At 53.4% G+C, this 17478-nt stretch overlaps 1 protein-coding gene across 1 annotated transcript in view; it reads right to left on the reverse strand.

Annotated features, from left to right (window-relative positions):
* The window catches only part of EMP2 (epithelial membrane protein 2), a 35041-nt gene extending 18334 nt beyond the window's left edge, over positions 1-16707 (reverse strand). Inside the window, exon 1 of the mRNA XM_059693149.1 lies at positions 16445-16707. The gene's annotated coding sequence lies outside the window, so the exon portion shown is untranslated. The remainder of the gene's footprint in view (positions 1-16444) is intronic.
* Positions 16708-17478: the final 771 nt, after the last annotated feature.

Here is a 17478-nt window from a genome sequence, read left to right on the forward strand (position 1 = left end):
AATACTCATGCATTTCTATTTCTAGATTCATCTACTGTAAACATCACTGACTTCCTGCCTCGAGGAGAGTTTCCTCACCCGTCATCCCAATACAGCCTTGCTGGAAGCTAATTCCAGCGGGGCACAATAAGATGCAAGAAGTCCTCAAAAGGTTGATGGGCTTCTCTGTTCAGCAGGGCTGAATCATAGTACCTGCTGCTGGAATAGCCGAAAGCATTTCCCCAAACCTAAAGATGTGTATATATTATTGTCTGCTGCCTGACAGCTGAGGGCAGTTCCCCCAACCTGACAATGCCTACTATATACCAGGCCTTACCTCTGATATGTTTATCTGCTTTGCTTTTGGGCAATTTGTGTTAATAGAGTGAGGGGTCCAGAGATTCAGAGAACTTGGTTACTGAAGCTAGGTCTCCTCTGGCTCCCCAAAATGCCGTCCAAATTTATATGTCTAGTCTCTGTTAATTCACATGCAGCCCCTTCTCCAGATTCCTAAACCCTTCTAGATGCTCAGAAACATGCCGGCACAGTCTTGTCATCCTCACATCAGTAAGTGTCATTTGCATTATGACCATGTCGGCTGTTCGCTGCAGAGCCAAATAGTGTACCATGATTGCATTCTTCTTAAAAAACTTGTCTTTTCTCTAGCTAGTTCCCTGTTCTCTCGCTCTGTGGCTCCATCTATTATCCTCATTTCTTCCTTATTTTTTTATCATCCCAAGTCTCCTATGGCAGAACCCCAGATGCTGGGCAAATGCACGGTTTCACTTGCAAGCCTAGACTCATCTTTCCCAGGGCACTTGACCCCGCCAGGCCCTCTCTAACTCCGTCCTCCGCTGCTCTCCGCCATGTGCAACCTCAGCAGCTGCTGCTGCCACAGAACAAGTAGGACAAGCACTCTCCAGAGAAGACTAGCAGATTCGCCCATAAGTGTGGCTAGGGCACAGGATGCTGGCATAGCCCCAAGAGATAAAGGAGATAAAGCAGGTCCCTGGGGAGGGGATGCCCAAGAGGACTCATCCCACACGAAACGAGGCTGCTTCTGATGAAAGGTCGAGCTACAGTTTACACAGCCTGTCTTGTGCTGGATCTTCACGCCAACTCTGTGAAGCTGGCAGAGTGAGGTATCATTATCCCCATTTTACAGATGACAGACTGAGGCTGACAAAGGCTTCAGGTGACTTGCCAACGTTTGCAAAGCCGGGATGTCAATCTATGGTTTTCCAACTCCAAATCCAGGACACCAGGACACTTTTCTTTCTTTTTAAATATATATTTTATTGATTTTTTTACAGAGAGGAAGGGAGAGGGATAAAGAGTTAGAAACATCAATGAGAGAGAAGCATCGATCAGCTGCTTCCTGCACATCCCCTACTGGGGATGTGCCTGAAACCAACGTACATGCCCTTGATCAGAATCGAACCTGGGACCCTTTAGTCTGCAGGCTGACACTCTATCCACTGGGCCAAACCGGTTAGGGCCAGGACACTTTTCTATGACCCTCTTCCCTGCCCACATGCTTAGGGCCTAATGAAAGTCACATGGTGGCCTAATTAAAATCAGGTGAGAGGACAGGCAGCCTCATTTTTGTTTCTGTTCCTTTGGCTGGATTTACCTCAAGCTTTGCACCAGGCAGGAGAGATCTGGGAGGGCCCATTAGCTAAAATTGGGATATGCCTGGGCTAATTAAGAAAGGGCTTGACGAAGAAGGATGTTTTAGTCTTCATTTGGACTAAAAATAGAGCTTCCTGCCTTTTTAAATCTATTGGTTCACTGGCTAAACTGAAGCATGTGTTGTCTTTATTAATCTACTCTGAGATTGGTTTGAATTTTGGCCCTTTAATCACCGAAAAGATTCACTGTGACATGGGAGAATGGACTACATTCTGCTTTCTAATTACAACACACCTTCTCTCCACCCAGAAACTCAGGTGGATCTGGCGGAGCACTGTACCTGGACTCTCCAACCTTGGTTTAGGTGCATTGTAGGAACCATGGAAAAGGGTCTTCAGATTGAATGCCTACCATTGTATACCCATAAAATATCACAGAAAATAGTACAGAACACAGGGTATTAGAAATTATTATTTAATTTTTTTCTTAAAATGAGAATAGTAATCAGAACAGGAGCAGCAAATGGGCTTCCACCTCCTTTGGGCATGGGACTGAGATGAGCAGGGGTGAGGAGGAGGAGGAGGAGGAGGAGGAGGAGGAGGAGGAGGAAGAGGAGAGGCATTGGGAGATGTAGGTGGGGCCATGGAAATTCTGCACACAGAATGGAGTATTTGTGGCTCCGTGAATGTCAAGTTCTAAAGCGATGGTTGACAGTACTCCCCAGAAATGTCCATCTAGATCTCAGATAGCAAACAGGATACACCAAGAATTGCTACTTCCTTGCTGCCTCCTAAGTAGAGGTGCTGTCCTACTATGCCGTGGTCCAATGTTTGCTTGAAGTGTGTGTGTGTGTGTGTGTGTGTGTGTGTGTGTGTGTGTGTTGCACATCTAGCCTTGGGTGTGGAGAAAATTCTGCTGGTGACTCAATGGCCCTCCATCCGAATTGATTTACTGCTGATGGTCTTACAGGGAGAGAGAAGACCACGGGCCTGCCACTGGCAGTGTAGGGGTCCCCTCCTCTCGTCCCTTCATAGAAACACAAATCTCCGCAGCAGGAGGCTCAGCCCTGCCTGCTGGTGCTAACAGGAAGCTGCTCTGGCACCCGCTCTCTTTCGTGCAAGGGAACAAGAGTGAGCCAGCTGCCTTCCCCAGGGGAGAGAACACGCTATTAAGGCGACCTCTCGGCCCCCCCGATTCTATTCCCACCCTTGGGAGTTCTTCCCACAATTCACACTACGGCCCATTCTCAGCCTGAGTGGAGCCTTTTCCCGGAACTGTAGGCAAAAGGACAACCCTGGAGCCTTTCAAACAGACCTGAGAAGTTGGGCATCTGGAGGTCAGGGCCATTGCCCCCAACGGAGAAGTGCTCCGTCCGCAGCTCCCCGGTTCAAAAGGCCAGGAAGCTCTGGGCCCGTCCTGGGGAAGGTCGGCTGGTCAGCGGCTGCCCAGGCCACACAGCCAAGGAGACTCCCAGGCCCACTCTGGAGCTGGCAGTTCAACCCCCCGCTGGCTGGAACCTCGGCCCCTCCCACCGCCCACAGCACTCGGAGGGGACAGTGGCTTTGGCCTCTGTTTCAGGAAGGCAGAGGTCAGCTCAGCCTCCTGCCCTGCTATCTAGACAGCAGCCAGCCCGAAATATCCAGACGCCCGAGATGCCCTGGGGATGGCGGAAGCCCCTTTGCCCTGGGTTGGCCGGCGTTGTGCTCACTGTGGCTGGGGTTTCTGGGCACCAAGACAACTCTTGGCTCCGTCCAGAAATGACAAGAGGCAGGACACTGGGATTTGGCAGTGCTTCAGGGCAGAAGCCACAGAGAATGGTTCTGCCTGCTCAGCCCTGGCCCTCTCAGCCACTGAAATAATAATAACACAACATCAACAACAGTGGTGGTCAACAGTTACTGCCTCGTGTGTGCCAGGCACTATTCTAAGCTCTCCACATGGATTAACTTATTCTCCTCAGGAAAACACTAGGATGTAGCTGTTATAATTAGCCTCATTATTTATTTATTATTTATTTATTTATTGTTAATTCTCACCCGAGGATATTTTTCCCATTGATTTTTAAAGAGAGTGAAAGGGAAGGGGGAAAGACACAGAGAGAGAAACCTCAATGTGAGAGAGACACATCAGTTGGTTGCCCCCCGCACATGCTCCGACTAGGGCCAGGCATGGAGCCTGCAACCGAGGTACATGCCCTTGACTGGAATCAAACCCAGGATCCTTCAATCCACAGGCCGGCGCTTTAGCTACTGAGCCAAACCGGCAAGGGCTATCATTAGCCTCATTTTACAGGTCAAGAAAATAAGGTTCAGAGAGGTTAAGCAACTTCCCCAAGGCCACAGAGCTAGGAAAGGCTAGAGCTGGGATTTGAACCTAGGCAATCAGGCACCAGAGAAACCACCATATTGTCTACATCTCAGTTTCTCTTCCCTTGTAGGGTGCTGTTACTTTCAGGCTTGATGAGGAGATCAGTGCAAAGTCCTGGGGCCACCTGTGGCTTTGGATGCTGGTCATCCCTACGTGTCACTGCTCCGGGCTCCACGAAGTGGGACACACGTGAGGAGGCTGGGGACAGGGACGCAGAGAACAGCGTCACCCGTGAGTCCTGAAAGCGCCTCCCTTCGCCGAGCGCAGGAGGAACACTTGTCAGCGAGTTGGCCCGTCCTGAGGATGGGCAAGGACTATGATGCACTTTGCAGGTGACGCATTAAAACGAAGGGATTTAGCCACATCATCCCGTTAGCAGGTGGAGAACCAGAGCTCAGACTCCAGCCTTCTGATTATCAGCCTGTCACTCACTGTCTTTAAATGGAGCAAGTATTCACCCAATGAGCATTCACTGAGTGCTGGCCACGCCCGGGCCCTGGTGATACACGGATGAGCAAGGCAGGCTCCGTGTCCCTGGGGAGCGCTCAGGCGCAAGAAGAACAAGCAGGTGCCAATAAGTGAACACGCTGTGATGACGTGTGTGTGAGCACACAGAGGGAGGTGTGACTAGCCCTGTGCTGGAGGGGGGCAGAGTCATCAGGGCGTCCCAGAGGAGGTGACCTCAGAGCTGGGTGTCAGAGGATGGACAGGCAGGGCTGTGGGGACGGGGTGTTGTGGGCAAATGGAGCCAAACGCTCCGCTCTGAGGCACAGGAGCATGACCAGTGTGAGTAGAGTATGTGTTGGGCAGGGCCCCGGGCTGAGCCAGAACTTAACGGGCCTTGGGAGTCTGCGTGCTACCCTGGACACAGTGGGAGACGGGAGGGTTTTTAGGCAGGAAAGTAACAAGATCTGCCTCTACAAGCAAAACACTGCACAGTCCGGCAGCGGGTTAGAAGGAAGTGAACTGGGGAGCTGCTGGAGCAGCCCTGGTGAGAAATGAGGAGGGTCTGGACTAAGGCAGGACAGGGATGTGGGCAGAAGGGAGAGACGGAGAGCTCCTCAGCAGGCGGAATCGCCAGGGCCTGCGCTGGGCGGAGGGACGGGCAGAGGACCCTGGGGGCCGTCTGCTTGTGCCAGAGTGGACGCTGGTTCCACTGATGCACTTGGACTGGGGCAGGAGGAGCACGGGAAGGACGAGGGTTTTCGAAATGCCTGGTTAACAATGGTGGAAAAGGGCTGGGCAGTTGGAAATATGGGTGGGGCTGCCACTCAGGAGAAAACGGAAGCTGGGAACAGAAATCCAGTGTCATGGGTATTGATGGGAGACAAAACCACGGGGAGATATAAAATATTCCCCGGGGAGAAAGTGCTGGCAGAGAGGAGAGGCGGGGAGGAAAGGCCCACGAAGGAGACAGTGATGAGGGCACAGTGGGGGGAGGGAAGAGGAGTGGGGGGGGGACGGGACCAAAAGGCAAGAGAGGAGAGACGAGGAAAAAACACATCATGATGGAAAATGAGCTCATAGGCAAACTTGGTAATAATTTTGGTGAAGTGAACGAAGGCCCTTCTTTGTTCTCCTCCCTGCGACCTGATGGTATCCTGTGGCTGTGAACTTGGGTATTACTGCCTCTCCCGCTGGGGTCAGGGACAGTGCCTGGTTTATAGATGGTGCTCAGCAAATGTGTGTTGAATGAAGGACTAAAGGAACCAGCTTTCAAGGAGGTACAGAGGTAAGAAGAAGTCAAGAAAGGACCTAGACTTTTCTTCCAAGTCTGACAGTAAAAGAAGAAATGTTTATCAGGTGCCTGGAGGCCCTTCCCAAAGAGAAAACGCAGCCCCGATGGCTTCACCGGTGATTCCGCCACACACTGAAGGAAGAATAATACCAGCTCCGCATGAACTCTCCCAGAAAATGGAAAAGGGGATACCTCCCAACTCATTCTATGAGGCCTGCAATACCCTGATCTCAAAAGCAGACAAGATGTTGTAAGAAAAATGCAGATCAGCATCTCTCCTGTTCATAAGCACCAAGGATTTTAGTAACATTTTAACAAACCGAATCCTCCTGACTAGAGGTAAAATGCATTCCCCACCCACTGAGTCCTGGCTGCCCCTGGAAGGGCAGGGGTCTCCTCTGCCTGTCCCTGTGCCCTAACCCAGCCAGCTCCCAGCTGACCCAAGCCCACTCCGCCCACCTGCAGAATCAGGAGCTAAATAAATGCTTTCTGTTTTAAGCCATTGCATTCCGGGATGGTTTGTTACACAGCAAGTGCGAACAGATACAGGGGAAACACTGCTTTATGAGACTCAGAGTTCCTCAAGGATGGAAACCACATCTTACTCATCTTCGTACCCCCAGTGCCCAAGGTTACTCAGCACATACTTGTTGAATGTCTGCTAGGTTGGGCAGCTCTTAAAAGGGCTAATAACCACCATCCTGCCAATGACTGCTACCTGAACCCCTCAATTAAAGAGCTCCCGCTGCCTGCTGTCATCCCCGGAGCTCTCTGTAATTATGCTGCCCGGCAAACACACAGCCCAGCCCAGATACTGTATCTGCAGGCGCACGTGTCAGTGTGGGGTGAGGTGGATTCGGATTAGGTGGCTAGGGGTGAGGCAGGTGTCAGACTCAGGGGGCTCTCATCCTCACAGCCACTGGGTTAGGAATATCCCTCCCGCCACAGAGCGCCTTGTATTAGTGGCATTCCCTTTAACAGCCTAAGTGACAAGAGCCGTCCTTTTTATAGATGGATTTTGCCAGCAAGTTAGGGACCAGGAATCACTGCCTACAACTCAGCCTCAAGACCAGGAAGCCAGGCCTCCACCGCCGTGTAAATTCACACAGGAAGGGGACGAAGGGGATAAGACCGACAGGAAGTAATGTGTACAAAACTCGGTGAGAGCGCAGATGGAGCCAGACTGGACTGTGGCCCAGCAGCTTGGCCACTCACTGCCTCAGTTTCCTCATCTGTAACATGGGGATGACAATGGCACACCTCTCTCCTAGGACTGTTGGGTGATAACAGAGTGGACATGCTTAGAACAGCATCTGTATATAACAAGTACATGCACCAGTCGCGACCAGAAACTCAGTGAAGTTTCTCAGAATTGCCACGCCGGTCCCTTCTGCTCCCCAAGAGCCAGCATTCTCCTTCCTGTCCCCCGCCACCACTCTCAGGTGGCAGCCACCAAGTGGAAATGACCACCAGAGCTGTCTCCCGGAGGGAAAGAAGTGCAAACAGACAACAGGACGCTCGAGATGTGCGGACAATTAGGGGATATTTCAGGCACCGTCCCCGCTATGCTTACGTCAATGTTTTCCAAATCAGTCATCCCTGCACCACCTTCAGAAGGTCAGGCCTAACTGTGTCCCACCTGTGTTACTAGTAACTGACTTTTAAGACTCACATCGTTATGAAAGGAAACCTTATATCAAGACTGGAAATGGAAAGTCAGCCGTTGCTGCCCTAAGTAGGTGGTGCTGGGGAAGAGAAATACAATGAAAACAAAACAGTGTTATTAGATTCCAGCTAGAAACTGCTGCTGCTGCTGCGAGCTGTGCGACCCAGCCAGCTTTTCTCTCTCTCTGCTGAAACAGGAATGTCACACGTGTTTCAGAAGTTTGAAAGACACTTTTGCACAAAACGGACAGTTTCTCCTTGGAGGGTTAGAAGGAAATTTGAAAGGGAATATCTGAAAGATTCTATTTTACTTAATGCTGTGTGTCTGGCCTACCTGAAGTACCTGTGATCATTAATTTTATGGGTCAACTTGGCTGGGCCACCGTGTTTCTGTGGGGGTGTTTCTTGGGTGAGATTAGCATTTAAATTGGAGAGCACTGAGAAAAGCAGACTGCCCTCCATACTGCGGGGGGCCTCATTCAATCAGCTGAAGGCCTGAAAATAATGAAAAAGCCGACCTTCCCTAGGTCCTGCCGGCCTACCTGGCAGATTTTGGTCTTGCCGGCCTCCATACTTGGGTGAACCAATTCCTTACAGTAAATCTCTCTTTATAGCACACATCAATTGGTTCTGTTTCTTAGAGAACCCTGCCTAACACAGCACCTCTCTGTAACCTGAGAGTAGGTAGGTCCTGCCCTTTACCTGGGGGCTTGGAGGGACTGACAGGAAGGGATTCCTGCCAGGAAACACTCAAGACCAGGGCAGATACTGAGCCAGCTGGGGAGCGATGCCCGTGAACCTGAAATCACACTGGAACATTTCCCCGTTGGCATGTCTGGAGGCCTGCGAGGTCACCCTGCTAGAAAGAAAGGCAGTCCCAACACCTCCCCTTTCCAACTGGGGCACCTCTGATGACATTGTGTCTGCAGCTGTGGCCCTGTGCAGCCATGGCATTGGGAACCTGACCCCACACAATGAGAACGGTGAACTCATGCAGGCTCAGCTGAAAGGCACGGTGTGGTCATGCAGAGCCGCCCTGACTCATAGCCCCTGCCTGGGTTATTTTTATAGCTTCCAGTTTCCATATGAATGTGCCCCCGGATTGGGGGCCTCGCCACTTCCCAACATCCCATCTGGTTTGGGGGCCCTAAACTTTAGAACACGGCTTTCCAAACCTCAGTCATTTGCCAACCACCCTCTCAAGGTATCACTGCAGGATTTCACTTCATCTTTGTCTTAAAATAAACCCACTCTTTAACAGAAATACATGTGTTTTAAAAAGAAATCTGGCCCTGCCGGTGTGGCTCAGCGGTTGAGCATTGACCATGAACCAGGAGGTCACGGTTTGATTCCCAGTCAGGGCACATGTCAGGGTTTCAAGCTTGATCCCCAGTAGGGGGCATGCAGGAGGCAGCCGATTGATGATTCTCTCTTATTATTGACTAGAGGCCCGGTGCACAAAATTCGTGCAAGGGGCTTGACCCTCACAGCCCCGGCCGGCCCTCGCAGCCCCAGCCGGCCCTTGCAGACCCTTGCAGCCCCAGCCAGCCCTCGCAGTCCCGGCTTCGTCTGGAAGGTCGTTTGGCTGTTCGATCTAATTAGCATATTAGCTCTTTATTATATAGGATGTTTCTATCCCTCTCTTCCTCTCTCTGAGATCAATAAAAACATATTTTAAAAAAAGAAATCTGGCTCCCTGGAAATGGAAACTCGGCACCACTTGCCACAAATAGAGATTGACTGTAAAATAAATGGCCCCTCTGCTAACCCCTTCACAAGTTCTGGTTCAATGCTGCTGTCTGCAGAAGAGCTGAGCTGAAGACCTGCCCTGTCTGGTGATAGAAAAAAACCAACAGCAAGAGTCAAAGAGGCATCAAGAGTTTAGCAGCAACGAAGGGTTTCCCTCTGATGGAAACAAAACGTTTAAAGACAAAAAGGAAACCACTTTCTCCCCGAGTGATTTAACATTGTTTAATGACGTTCCAGCACCACCTAAAATCGCTCCAGCATCGCGACCCCCACCCTGCAGTAATCCATTGATTTCCAGTTCTGTCTCGGGTGGTCCCCACCCAGGGAACCACAGCGCACATGCCTTCCCTTCCTTCCACCCCCTGTCTGTCCCAAGACCTTCAGTGGGGCCTCACTTCGATCCAGGAGCCCGGAACTCAGTAGCCGCTCTAGACCTCCACCAATGGAAGCTTCTTAGGGAAGCAGGACAGGACGGGGCACTGAATTAAAACGAAGACAGTAGAATGCTCTTACACTGCTGGTAGGACTGTGAGATGGTGCGGCCACTATGGAAAGCAGTCTGGCTGCTCCTCAAACAATTACACAGAGCGACCACATGACCCAGCAATGCTACTCCTAGGTATGTGCCCAAGAGAAATGAAAACACATGTCCAACAAAAACTTGCACAGTGCATATAACAGCATTATTTACCACGGCCAAAAGGTAGAAACAACCCATACGTCCACCCACGCATGAATGGATAAACAAAATGTGCTACGTCCATACAACAGAATAGGATTAGGTCATAAAAAGTCTAACAGATATGCTACAACATAGATGAACCTCGAAGATATTACACCAAGTGAACTAAGCTAGACTCAAAAGGCCACACAGTGTATGATTCTATTTATATCGAATGTTCAGAAGAGGCAAATCCATACAGGCAGAAAGATCAGTGACTGACCAGGGCTGAGGGGGATGGGGAAATAGGGGGGGATATCTAAAGGGCGTCGGGTTTCTTTATGAAGCGATGAAAATGTTCCCAAATGGACTCTGGTGATGGCCACACCTACCTGCGGCGCCACTAAAACACTCCGAATTGTACGCTTGAAAAAACTCATTTAAAAAGAGAGTTCAGAGAATAAAATGGGGGAGCTCTGAGTTTCCTGGGGGCTGGTATTTCAACACCTCCATGCCCTGGGGGCTGGCACACAAGGGCACCTGCGAGCCCTTGGCAGCCCCTGGTGTGAAAGGGAAGGTAGAACCGCACGGCCCAGAGGCCAGACATCCTCATCCCACACCCTCAACCGACCACCCACATCCAAGGCCTGGTTCTGAGCCAGCCCCTCACTTCCCAGGATGCCCACCTGTCCTGAGTACAGAGCGTATACAGTAGGCACTATCGAGGACATGAGGACTTGGACCACCCAGTCCCGGCCCTCACAGAATGCCCAAAAGAAATCGGGGGTGGGCTTAGCACCCCAAACCTTAGTTAGTGCCCCTTCCTTCTCCCCAACGGACCCAGCTTGCTTCCCACTCAGGGCGGCAGGATGTTTGCCGAGCAATTCCCCCTTTCGGGGCAGTTCTTAGATCTTGGGGTGTCTAGCTGCTACTCTGTGTTCAGCCTCAACTTCAAAGTCCCCTCCTTAGAGAAGCCTTCCCAGACCAGCCAATCGAAGCGACTCCTGTTTTATTTTCTTCAAATCTGCTATTTCCCTATTGCTCTCTATTCACTTTTTTGGTCTCGCCCCTCTAGACTGGAAGTGCCCCGCGGGCAGGGATTTACGTCTGTTTGGTCACTGCTGTGTCCCTGATGCCCAGCACGGTGCCTGGCACCCAGGCAGCCCCAGAGCAGGGAGGAGGTGAAGACTGAAGAACCTCCAGGGAGCAAGGCTCGGCGTCCTCCTCTCACTCCCGGGGGAGCGGGAGCATAACCTCCCAGACATCTCTGGGTCGGGGGCTTCTCGGAATTCTCAGGAGAAGGGGAAGCTGAGTGCATCACATGGGGGTGGGGGTGGGGGGTGGCCCCTCATCCAGCCAAGGGGACCAGGTGGGACACCAACAGTGTCAACACGGCCACCATTATCATTTCTGCCCGTCTGTGTACCAACTGTACTGTTCATTGCCCAGGATTATCATTAAAGCACATCAGTTTAATTGGATTCTTTTTAAACCGTGTCTTATGTCATAAATGGAAAATCAGTATCGCTTGCCAAGTGATGGACGTTTCAGTAATATACTTTAAAATAAATATGAGCGGACTGCAGTTTTCAGCACTGCCTGCATAGAATTCATCTCCAAATGCCTGTGTGCAGACCATGCTCTGGGCGTGGCGAGGATGAAGCCTCTTCTGGTCTTAGAAGAATGTGACCCCATGTCATGTTGATATAAATGGACACTGACCATACCACTTGGGCCTGTCTCGGCTCCAGGCAGAGCCAAAGGCAGGAGGGAGAGGGAGCAGCTGCCGATCCTAATTCTCGCTCACGGTCCCCAACCTTTCCCCAACCCTTCTCTCCCCATCGCCTGCAGCCTCGGCTGGCTCCTCACTGGGGTTGGCTGGAAAGCAGGAAGTTGCCTAAGACCCAGGGTGACTCCTTCTATCAGTTAGTCACATGAACAGAGACCTACTACGCGCTTACTGCATGCTTAGCTCTGTGCTGGGTGCTGGAAACATCCTGTGAGCTCCACAGGTGCCAGCAGCTCTGGCCTCCCTTATGCAGAGACCACCAGAAACAATGGAACCGAATGCCATTTGGACCGGGGGTTCCGTGTGAAGCAGGATTCCTCCTGGGTGTGGGCGCCTGCTCTCGGTGATCAGGCTGCTGCGGGACCTTCGGGGCCGAGACAGCCGACTCTGGGTGAGAAATGCTCGTCTCCCGGACACTCACCAGAGCATCTGCTGCAAAGGAACTTTCCTGGCCCAAAGGACTGGGATTGCTTCAAGAGGAGAGCGCACACGTCTGCTTTTAAAGAGAGGGACGTGGCCGGAATACGCCCGATGGAACAGAGTCTGTGGGGTCCACGGACTTGGATTCAAATCCCGACACAGTCACTGTGCGTGTTTAAGCCACATTTTTAGGACTCGTTTTTTTCATCTACAGAACAGGGATAAGAGTCCCTACCTCAGGGGGTTATTACTCATTTTAAATGAGATAAAGGTTGTGAAGCACGTGGCCAGTAAACGGCTTTACATCCTATAAATGCTGTAATAACAGCATGATGATTATTTCATTGCTGCTGATAACACTGGCAAAATCTAAGTCATCCTTCCCTGCTCTCAAACACCAACGAGACCCGGGCCTGTCTCTGAATTCTCTTCCACGCCCAGACTCCCGATGGTCTCCAGGACCCCCTGCCAAGGACCTCATGATGGCGTTCTTAACACACCCCAAGGGGACTCACTGTTGGCCCCCGCCCCCCGCTTTTCTATTAGCAGCACCCAGACCCCAGATGGGAAACCCATCACACCCACGAGGCGTCCACAATGAGGGCAATGTTCCACGGGGACTGGATGGCACCCCCGGATTTAAACCCCCCTACGTGTCCCTGGACTACTGCACAGCCCTACCCAGACTTTCTGTCCAGAGGCTCCACCATGCAGCCCATCTTCTAAAGCTCCCCACCCCCACCCCTGCAAAACGCCCTATATCATTATTGAGCTTCAGGTACACACGTAACCCATGAATATATTCTCTGTTGTAGGTAAGAGTGCCCGCTGCTTCCACACCTCTCACCAGAGGCAGCCACTCCAATCTATTTTGATAAATCCTTCCAGACGTTTTCCTTTGTATACACGTAATACGGATGAATTACAGGAATACAGATGAAATACAGCTAGTCCTTGTTAGTTGCTATACAAATAGCCTATTTGCCCACATATTGCTTTGCTACTTGCTCTTTTTTAAAAATATTCAACCGTGTCTTGCAGATCTTACTACATTGGTACAGGGATGAACCTGCAGCCAAGTGCTAAGTGACTGTAGGCAAGTCACTCCACCTCTCGGAGTGGCCCTGCTGCTGTCACAGTGGGATGGTCTAAGGCTGTCGTGCCCCTGAAATTCTCCGATCTCAGTCCCTGGCTGCCCCGAATGCTGAGAGCTCTTACCCTTCCCGGGAGTCCACCTGAGGCTCTGCTGCCTGGGAGAGCCCAAGTGACTGGGACAGAACGAGTCTACAGCGTCGTCACAGTCACCACCAGCGCCCCCACCGTGGGGATCAGGTTACCAGCCGGGCGCTCACGCTGGGTGGCAGCTCTGCCTCTGATATTTTTAGCCTCCCCCTTCGGCCTGTCCCTAACAAGAGCCAGATGCATCTGCCGATTCCCGCCAAAGCTGGCCCTGCCGAAACTGCAGTCTTTAAGGAACTCCTGCAGGAAACCAGGGTGGACCACCCCTCAGGGGGAGCATGGGGCCTCCTCTTCCAGCAACCCCCCCAGACCCCCATTCCTTCCCTGGACAAGCTGAAGCCAACAACCAAGAGTCAGGCCTCTAGTCCTGGCTACGGTGCCAGCTGTCCTCTTTCCCCATTCCAGCTGCTGCTGCCAATCGCCCGCTTTTCCAAACCCAGGAAGACATCCCCGAGGGGCTCCCACACAGGAGTCTGGTCGCCGACCTGACCTTTAACTGCTTCTTCTGGAAGGGTTCTGCTCCCCAGTCCCAATGCCGGGGACCCCACTGCACCTTTGGGTGATGCGGCCACCACCCCCACCCTGCGTTCGCCCCAGAGCCTATGTCAGAGGCCCCGCTTGTCCACAGAGCCGGGCAGCAATCACATGTTGCAACACACACAATTCCCACCCCCCCGCCCCCCGCCCCCGAAGGTGGCTGGACTCCTGCCTCCCAAACAAACCCCGCCAACCAGCCAGCCAGCAGTCCACTGCCGTCCCATCTGGCCGGGAAAGGCATTCCTATGTTTTTGTCTCGACAGACTTCCCTTCCTGGCCATGTCTGGCGGGGTTGACTGTGACAAAGAGAGGCCTTCACTCTGCCCCGGTCAGCCAGGAAGGCCCCAGAGGGCAGGGCGGCATGTGCCTGGGATGCAACACTGACCAGTTGAGCCTCCCTCTGAATCAATCACCCATAGCTGGGAAATTGAGTGTGCCACATGCACGCGGCTTTAGCTCCTGTGAAAAAGATATCGTGTGAGAGACAGAGAAAGGATATGTAGGTGAAACACGCTTAAATCCCAGGAAGAAAGGGCCTTACAAATTACTTGTGCGTGTCGTGTGAAGGGGGTGGCAGGGAGGACTGAATGGATGTGCCCTGTATTTACAATTAGATGCCAGGGAGTCCTGCTTGACCCTCAAGAGTTGTGCCCTGATCTGGGGCCCTGCCAGCCAGAGAGGGCACGGCCCCTCCCCTCTGGGTGGGGCAGTGCAGTGTCAGCTCCCAAGCTGCCTGCCTGGCCCTGGCCTCACCCACCCCGCTGGCCACCTCTGAGGCACAAACACCTGTCCCAGGATTTCAGGAGAATTAAAATTTCCTCATGGGACAGACAGAGGCAGCTCCAGGCTGTGTGGCCTGCTCTCTGCCTCCCACCCCCACTCCCCAAGTCCAGGCGGGGGTAGAGGTGGCAGATCCAAAACCCTCAGTAGGAAAACAGGTTCTGCACCTTCCCGCCACCCCCACACCCCTCCCTAGGCCGTGGGCTTGGCATCTGGGCCCTGATTTCTCCAGGAGGGTCTCCCCCATTCGCCACACCCCACCTGGACATCTCCAGGTGGAAAAAAGGGGAGGTCTCGCAGGGGAGGGGGTGCAGGTGGAGGTTCCAAGTCTGGCTCTGGGCATTACTAACTCGGGGACCTGCAGTACTGACTGGCAGTCTCAGCTAGGCCCTGCATCTAGGAGTGAGAGGCTCTGGAGAACAGGAGCGTGTGGGCGCCCCAGAGCTGCAAAGGCTCCGCCAGCTTTGGTTTCCATCTCTGTCCCTTGGGGACTCCTGGGGAAACCAGGCTCCAGCCCCTTCCTCATCCTCCGTCCACTTCCTCATCCCAAGGCCAAGTTCCAGGGGGAAGTGGCCAGCAACAGTGAGCGCCTCTGGGATTTCTAACTGATTCAGCGTAGAAGTGGCTGAAGACTTTTCAAAAACATTATGGTAAAATATACCTAATATTTTAACCACCTACAAGTGTGCAATTCGTGGCATTAAATACATTCACAATATCGTATAACCATCACCAGGATCTAGACCCCAAATGTTTTCACCCTTCCCAACAAAAACTCTGCACCCATTAAGCCATAATCCCCACTCCCCTTTCCCAGCTCTATTCTACCTTCTGCGCCTAGGAACTTGCCTATGGCTAGGGCACCTCGTGTGAGTGGACTCACCCAGTATTTGGGCTGCCCGTTTCTTAAGGCCCTCTCCAAGGCCATTGGTTGTCACTTTTCAGGCTGGTCTCTGCATTCCCCACGCAGATAAGCTACAAAATCACACCACTACCGCCACCGCCAATCCCACATACACATCTTTGGAGCTTGGGAGGGGGCAGTGCCCCTAACCCCAAACCTGAAACTAAGCTGTCAGCCTTGTTCCAAAGTAAGGAGTAGGTTCTGGGGCCTGGAGGGAGGGCTTTCCTCTGTGGGGCCTCCCTCAGGTCCAGGTGCCCAAGACTAGTCTCCATCTATGAGTCCCCATGACGGCCCCAAATGAGGACCTCACGGGAGCGTGTTCAGCACCCTGTCTAACCCACACCTGAACTCTCGTTCCCTCTTTCTCTGGAACCCATGGGCGGGCCCTAAAAGCCCCGAAAGCCCCAGGAGGGCTAAGGTGGGGAGGGGCAGAGGCGTCCTCCAAGCAGGGCCTTGAGGCTCCTCCACCGCCCCAGACCGAAGAAAGTAGCTCCACGCCGTAGGGCGGCGCAACGGAGCCGCTGCCCGGGCCGAAAAGATTGCGCTGCCCCGCACGACCCACCGACCCGGCCCGGGCGCAGCCAGTCCCGCGCGCGCTGGGAGGCGGGGGGCCGTGCTGCCAGGCGCTGTGGACCCTCCCGCGACAGGAGGGCAGCCTTGGACTCCTCCCCAAACTTTTCCCGCCCGCTCCGGCGCTCACGGAGAGGGAAGCAGTCCGGGGGTGGGGAGGTGGAACTCCGGGTCCCCAGCGAGTGGGGCACCGGCGGGAAGCCTGCGTCCCCGTAATCTGGCGGAGGAAGGGAGGCTTTTCGGCAGGGAGGGGCCTCGACCCCACCCTGCTCCCTACCAACTGCAGGGACAACCCCCCCCCCCCCCCCCGCCCCGGGTCCAGTACGTGCCGGGCCCGCGCGCGCGCTTCCCGGGCGCACACCGCCCCGAAGCCCTACGAGGGGCGCGCGGCCCCCGGGCGCCATCCCCACTCACCGGGCGCTGGCGGCGGGACCGACCGACGGGCTGGGGCGCGAGGCGAAGGAGCCGGACTGTTTTGAAGCTCTGAGCTGGGACTGCGCGCCCTCCCTCCTCCCTCTCGGTGGCGCGGAACCTCCTCCCCACGGCCCCCTCTTTCTCCGATCCCGCCTCCCGGGGCGTGATGTCAGGAGCCGGGAGAGCGGAGTGGGAGGGGCCGCAGGAGGTGGGTGGGGGACCCCGCAGAGAAAGGCCGGAGCCCTGGGAGGGCACCCCCAGCCCTGCCTGCTTCCTGCGCAGCGCTGCCAAGTTCAGGGCGGATTCCGTAGCGTAGCCGCGGGAAGCGGGAGACTGGGAAGGAAGCGCCTTGGAGCCCGGTCTCCCTCGTTGAGCTCTCCCGCCCAGGTTCCCAGCTCCCTCGCTCTCCCCTCTTCTCTTTTCTCCCCTTTTCCCCCTTCTCTTCCCTTCGGGGAAGGGTTAAGAACGGGGTTCTGGAATTGGACTCCGTGCCTCAGGAGTCCCTCTCTGACACTTTTCTTAGCTTGGTGGTCTTGCCTGTAATCTTTCCTGCCTCGGTCTCTCTTCTTTCCACACAGGACCGCTTTCCTTGGGTGGTTGTAAGGCCTGAAAGTGAGAACGCACGCACAGTGCCTGGCCCAGAGTCAGTGCTCAATAAATGTGAGCTGCTGGTATTTTTATTATCTGACATAGTCCCGACCTTGCTGGGGCCACCGGGGACCTAGTCCTGGGGTTCCTCCAGAGTCCCCCATTCACTGGCCCCCTACTCACACAAACCACTACCCATAGCCTCTGAACCCACAGTCCTGGAATGTATTGTCCCTGGAAATGACAATTAGAAGGAACTGGCTTTCTTTCCAGCCTCAGTTTCCCCCACCTGGTGGGAGTAGGGAGGCGGGGGGGGGGGGGGGAATTTTCTGTATTAAAAAATTGAAGAAATTGTAAAACAGGGCCACAACGTATTACAGAATATTTTTAAGCTTCTAGTTGCACAGGTTAATGCTATTTTGCACACACCCCAAATACAAGGCAAT

The sequence above is a fragment of the Myotis daubentonii genome, chromosome 4 (genome assembly GCF_963259705.1).
Source record: "Myotis daubentonii chromosome 4, mMyoDau2.1, whole genome shotgun sequence".
NCBI classification, from domain to species: Eukaryota; Metazoa; Chordata; class Mammalia; order Chiroptera; family Vespertilionidae; genus Myotis; species Myotis daubentonii.